The sequence below is a fragment of the Jaculus jaculus genome, chromosome 1 (genome assembly GCF_020740685.1).
Source record: "Jaculus jaculus isolate mJacJac1 chromosome 1, mJacJac1.mat.Y.cur, whole genome shotgun sequence".
Taxonomy (NCBI): domain Eukaryota; kingdom Metazoa; phylum Chordata; class Mammalia; order Rodentia; family Dipodidae; genus Jaculus; species Jaculus jaculus.
Genome location: NC_059102.1, coordinates 123,912,177 through 123,918,751, shown reverse-complemented (window position 1 = coordinate 123,918,751; position 6,575 = coordinate 123,912,177). Strand labels below are relative to the sequence as shown.

The following is a 6,575-nucleotide window of genomic DNA, read 5'->3' as shown; positions in this document are numbered from 1 at the left end:
ACTGCAAAGGAACTCCAGATGCATGTGCCTCTTGAGCATCTGGCTTATATTGGTACTGGAGAATTGAACCTAGGCCCTTAGGCTTTGCAGGCAAACGCCTTAGCCACTAAGTAATTTCTCCAGTCCATAATTTCTTAATATAGGCAGTTAAAGCTATAAATTTCCATTTTAGGACTACCTTCATTGTGTCCCACAGGTTTTGGTATGTTGTGTTATCATTTTTATTTGACTCTATATTTTTTTATTCCCTTCTTGATTTCTTCAATGACCCATTCATCATTTAGTAGTGTACTGTTTAGTTTCCATGATTTTGTGTCTGCTCTATAGTTTTTCTTGTTGTTGATGTGTAGTTTAATCTCATTATGATTATGGTAGTATACAAGGAATTATTTCAGTTTTTCTGTATTTGTTAAGATTTGCTTTGTGTCCTAGTATGTGGTCTACTTTAGAGAATGTTCCATGTATTGCTGAAAAGAATGTGTGTTCTGCTGCATTTGGATATAATATTCTGTAGATATCTGTTAGGTCCCTTTGGCCTATGATGTCATTTAATTCAGATGTCAGTTGATGAGAGTGGCATACTGAAGTCATCCAGTACAATTGTGCTTTGTATTATCTGTGACCCATGCTAGGTGCACTTTATGTTTGAAATGTCCTCCTATTGAATTGTTCCTTTAATCAATATAAAGTGACCATCTTTATCTTTCCTGACTAATGTTAGTTTGAATTCTATCCTGTCAGATTTTAGGATGGCAACACTTGCTTCTTTTCTAGGCCCATTTGCTTGAAATACCATTTTCCATCCTTTCACCCTAATATACTATTTGTCTTTTATGGAGAGATGGGTTTCTTGGAGACAACAAACAGATGAATCTGCCTTTTTTTTTTTTTTTCCAAATTAGGGTTTCACTCTAGCCCAGGCTGACCTGGAATTCACTAAGTAGTCTTAGGGTGGCCTTGAATTCACGGAAATACTCATGCCTCTGCCTCCTGAGTGCTGGGACTAAAGGTGTATGCCACCACACCCGGCACCCTGTATATGCTTTTCTTTCTCTTTAGTGTGAAAGATCCCTTCAAATATTTTCTGTAGAGCTGGCTTACTGGTCACATAGTCCCTTTAGCCTGTTTTTGTTGTGGAAAGTTCTTATTTCTCCAACAATTATGATGGATAGCTTTGCTGGATATAGTAATCTTTGTTGGCAGTTGTCATCTTTCAAAACTTGGAATACTTTATTCCAAGCCCTTCTAGCTTTTAAAAGTTTGTGTTGAGTAATCTGCTGTTTTCCTGATGGGTTTGCCTTTGCTTTATATATATTTTATTTGGTTTGTGTGCAGTCTAATTATAATATGGTGAGGAGAGGTACTTTCCTGGTTTTGTTTGTTTGGTGTTCTAAATGCTTCCTGTATCTATATTGACATCTGTTTCCCTATTTGAGGAATTTTTTCTTCTATGATTTTGTTAAAAAATACCTACTATACCTTTGGCATGAAATTATTCTCCTTCTACTATACCCTGAATTCTTTTTTTTTTTTTTTTTTTTTCTTTTTGTGGTTTTTCGAGGTATGGTCTCACTCTAGCCCACGCTGACCTGGAATTCACTGTGGAGTCTCAGGATGGACTCAAACTCACAGAGATCCTCCTAACTCTGCCTCCCAAGTGCTGGGATTAAAGGCGTGCACCACAACACCTGGCTATACCCTGAATTCTTATGTTTGACCCATTCTATTGGTGAGACATTTTTACAGATTTTTTTAAAACACTTGATTTACTGTGTTTTTATCGTTTCTAATATTTCTGATTGGTATTTCTTCAGTGGTTTTTTTTTTTTTTTTTTTTTTGGTTTTTCAAGGTAAGGTCTCACTCTGGCCCAGACTGACCTGGAATTCACTATGGAGTCTCAGGGTGGCCTCGAACTCACAGCGATCCTCCTACCTCTGCCTCCCGAGTGTTGGATTAAAGGGGGTGCGCCACCACACCCGGCTTCCTCTTTCTTTCTTTCTTTCTTTTTTTTTTTTTTTTTTTTGGTTTTTCAAGGTAGGGTCTCACTCTGGTCCAGGCTGACCTGGAATTAACTCTGTCATCTCAGGGTGGCCTTGAACTCATGGCAGTCCTCCTACCTCTGCCTCCCGAGTGCTGGGATTAAAGGTGTGTGCCACCACATCCGGCTTTCTTCAGTATTTCTTATACACACGCACACACACACACACACATTCATTTATTTATTTAAGAGAGAGAGAGAGGCAGTTTAGAGAGTGAGAGATTGGGCATGCCAGGGCCTTCAGCCACTGCAAATGAACTCAAGACACATGTGCCACCTTGTGCATATGGCTTGCGTAGGATCTGAGAAATTGAACCTGGGTCCTTTGGCTTTGCAGGCAAGCTCCTTAACTGCTAATCTATCTCTCCTTTTTTCAGAATACTATTTCCTTACTCATGTATTGACCCTCTTATTTCATTAGGTTGGGTCTTTTGTTCCCTTGTGATTCCTTCATGACTTTTTCTTCTTTGAGTCTCTTCTTTGATTTATGTCATCCTTTGAGTTCATTGTCATCACATTTAAATCAGTCTCAATGGAGGTCATTTCTGATAGATTTATAATTTTAAATTTTGTTTTTTATTAATTTATTTGAGAGAGAGAGAGAATGGGCATACTAGGGTCTCTAGCCACTGCAAATTAACTCCAGATACTTGTATCACCTTGTGTATCTGGCTTTACATAGGTACTAGGAATTGAACCTAATGGGTCCTTTGACTTTACAAGCAATTGCCTTAACTGCTAAACCATCTCTTCAGCCCCCAATTTTTTTTTCTTATTTTATGAAAACAGCCCCCAATTTTTTAAAAAATATTTCATTTTTAGGATTTATAATTTTTGGCAGGATTATATTGTCTTGATTTTTGTTTTTCTTGTAGTTTAATGTGGAATTTTTTTTATATTGAGTCAATTTGATGCTTGGGTTTTCTAATTATATGCTGTATGCTTACACATGCAAATCAGAAGTTATATTATATAGTCAGGGTAAGAGCCTAAGGTACCAGGTGTGTGGCTCTTATATTATTCCCAGAGTAACAGCAAAAGTGCCCCTAGGTGTTGGATTTGCTTGTTATGCAGATATCCTAATTTAAAAAATATATTTTATTTTATTTCTTTGACAGAGAAAGAGAGAGAGGGGAGAGAGAGAATGGGTGTGCTAGGGCCTCTAGCCACTACAAATGAATTCCAGATGCACATGCCCCCTTATGCATCTGGCTAATGTGGGTCCTGGGGAATTGAACCTAGGTCCTTGGGCTTTGCAGGCAAATGCCTTAATCACTAAGCCAGCCCTTTGCAGATATTCTAATTGGCTGGGTAGAGCAAAATATAGGGGAATTCTAAAATCTAGTTGAGTAGTATACACACTCAATCAAAACCAGCATGGATTATTTATGCAAAAATGGGGAGGATTAGCTGGGCATGATCGTGCATGCCTAATTTAATTCCAGCATTAGGAAGCAGAGGTAGGAGGATCACTGAGAGTTAGAGGCCACCCTGAGATTGCATAGTGAAATCCAGGTTAGCCTGTGCTACAGTGAGACCTTACCTTGGGGAAAAAAAAAAGAGTGGGGATTAAAATAAATAAATATTCTAACAAAGCCAAAGGCCTGTTGACTGGGAGATTGAGGTTCCTGGCCTGTAATGGGTTCCAGGTCAGTCTGGGCCCTAGTGAAACCCTGCCCCCAAGAAAGACAGAAGAAAATGACAAAAAAGACACCATAAATCACAAGCTATCAAAAACAACAAAAGTCAACCACCAAATGCAGCTTACTCAAGATTAACATAGTTGAGCTGGAGAGATGGCTTAGCGGTTAAGGCTTTGCCTTTGAAGCTTAAGGACCCGGGTTTGAGGCTCGATTCCCCAGCACCCATGTTAGCCAGATGCACAAGGGGGCGCACGTGTCTGGAGTTCCTTTGCAGTAGCTGGAGGCCCTGGCGCACTCATTCTCTATCTGCCTCTTTCTCTCTCTGTGTCTCTCTCAAATAAATAAATAAATTTTTTTTTAAAAAATGGCAAAGTTGACCAAAAGTACCTCAATCAAATCTAATGCATGCCCTGCCCTGACATGGAAGGTGCGATTAGCACTTCCAGTGCAGGCCTACATGCCTGGCTCTGGAGCAGGTATTGACCCAGTGTAAGTAGGCCTTGTTCAATTTGGGGTGGCTTCTGATCTCACCTATGCTGAGGTGTGTGTGACTGTGTGTCCCTCTTTGTTATGCTGTGGGCTCTGCTAGGCTGGTTGGGTTGGTGGATCTACAGTGCTGGATGCTGTGTGGCTGAGGGGTGGCTGGGATCCGTTGGGGAGTTCTCCAGTGGCTCTCATGCTGAAGCTGGGGGAGGGGAAGCAGAGGACAGTGCCTGAGGTTGTTGCAGGAGCTGTTCAGCTGGTTCCTGCTGTCTTCTCTTTTAGATTTCTTAACTTTGCAAGGCTAGTGTGAGTGGAGAATCCCTTCACTGAAGTTCTGCTCCTGCCCAGCAGGGCCTGGCGAGTAGCTCTTCCCAGCAAACCACTGGAGCGGATTCTGACTGATTTTTTTTTCATAAAATTATATATTCCTTTGAAAGTTTTTGACCATTTCTTTTAAGAATTTTCTGACTCCATCTCCCTAGTGCTGGATCACAAGCATGTACCACCATGCCTGGTTTATGGCCTTGTGCAAGCACTCTACCAACTAAGCTACATTCCAGCCTGAACAGTTTTTAATTTGGGGAAGTATAATATTTGTTTACAAAATCTTGTGAAGAGGATGGATATGCAGCTCAGTGGTAGAACACTTTCCTAGCATGTGCTGACTGGGGTGGATCCCCAGCATCACGAACACACAAAATCTTGTAAAAGTAATTAATCTTCATATGCAGGCACACAGCTTATGTTAGTAGATTGTGGAAAATTAGTATTCCTATTACCAATTTTAAAAAATATATTTTGTTTATTTGAGAGACAGAAGGAGGCAGAGAGAAAGGGAGAGAGAATGGGCATACCAGGGCCTCCAGCCACTGCAAAACAAACTCTTGTGCCTCTGGCTTACATGGGTCCTGGAAAGTTGAGCCGGGATCCTTTGGCTTTGCAGGCAGACACCTTAACCCCTAAGCCATCCCTCCAGCCCCCCCCACCATTGACAATTAATAAGATATTTCTTTTGCTTGCTTCAGCAGCACATATACTAAAACTGGATGATACAGAGAAGATTAGCATGGCCCCTGTGCAAGGATGGCATGCAACTTTGTGAAGCGCTCCATATTTTTAAAGAAAGAAAAAAAGGAAAAATTTTTAAATTTCTTAAAATGTCAAAATGATTTATTTTAGAATTCTCTTAAGGAAAACTGCATACTTAAAAGAAGCCATATGAGCTGGGTGCGGTGGCACACACTTTGAATTCCAGTACCAGGGACACAGAGGTAGGAAGATCACTGTGAGTTCAAGGCCTACGACTACATAGTGAATTCTAGGTCAGCCTGGGCTAGAATGAGACTTTGGTGGTTTGATTCAGGTGTCCCCCATAAACTTAAGTTTTCTGGATGCTAGGTACCCCAGCTGATGGCAATTGGAAATTAAAGCCTCCTGGAGGCAGTGTATTGTTGGGAGAGGGCTTATTGGTGTTGTAGCCAGTTTCTCCATACCAGTGTTTGTCACACTCTCCTGTTGCTATGGTCCACCTTATGTTGGCCAGGGGGTGATGTCCACCTGCTCATGCCATCGTTTTCCCTGCCAATATGGAGCTTCCCCTTGAGTCTATAAGCCAAAATAAACCTATTTTTTTCCCCAAAAGCTGTTCTTGGTTAGGTGATTTCTACCAGCAATGCAAAACTGACTGCAACAGAGACCCTACCTCAAAAAAAAAAAAAAAAAAGCCATATGAGTGGCAGTGAAGGAGTGGAATTTTATTCAGAACTGTAGCCCTTCATTTAAGTATTAGATAATAATGAGCAGAAATTTCTTTTTTTTTTTTTTTTTGGTTTTTTGAGGTAGGGTCTTACTCTAGCCCAGGCTGACCTGGAATTCACTATGGAGTCTCAGGGTGGCCTCAAACTCATGGCAATCCTCCTACCTCTGCCTCCTGAGTGCTGGGATTAAAGGCGTGCACCACCACGCCCAGCTAGGAATTTCTTTAAAACAATAGCAACTTCCTATAAGAGATGGTAATCACGTTTCTAACTCTTATAAAAGGCAACATTAGCTAATATTGGTGCAAAATGGCTCTATATATGGGCTGGGGAGATGGGTCAGCAATTAAAGTGCCTGTCTCCAAAGCCTAATAACTGGAGTTCAGTTCCCCAATATCCACATAAAGCCAGATGCACAGAGTGGCACATGCATCTAGAGTTCATTTGCAAGTGCACCCATTCTCTCAGTCTCTCTACCAGAGGCATGGTGGTGCATGCCTTTGATCCCAGCACTCAGAAGGCTTAGATAGGAGGATCACTATGAATTCAAAGCCACCCTGAGACTACATTCCAGATCAGTCTGTAAGGTGTAAATGTTCTTGTGCCCAGCCACACATGATCATCCATCAAAGCATAGGAATGAAAGAAGGGAT

At 41.0% G+C, this 6,575-nt stretch overlaps 1 non-coding gene across 1 annotated transcript; it reads left to right on the top strand.

Annotated features, from left to right (window-relative positions):
• The first annotated feature begins 5,181 nt into the window (after nt 1-5,181).
• On the top strand, nt 5,182-5,283 carry LOC123458227. The gene has a single exon (XR_006635524.1). It is a non-coding gene; the product is annotated as a U6 spliceosomal RNA (small nuclear RNA).
• Nucleotides 5,284-6,575: the final 1,292 nt, after the last annotated feature.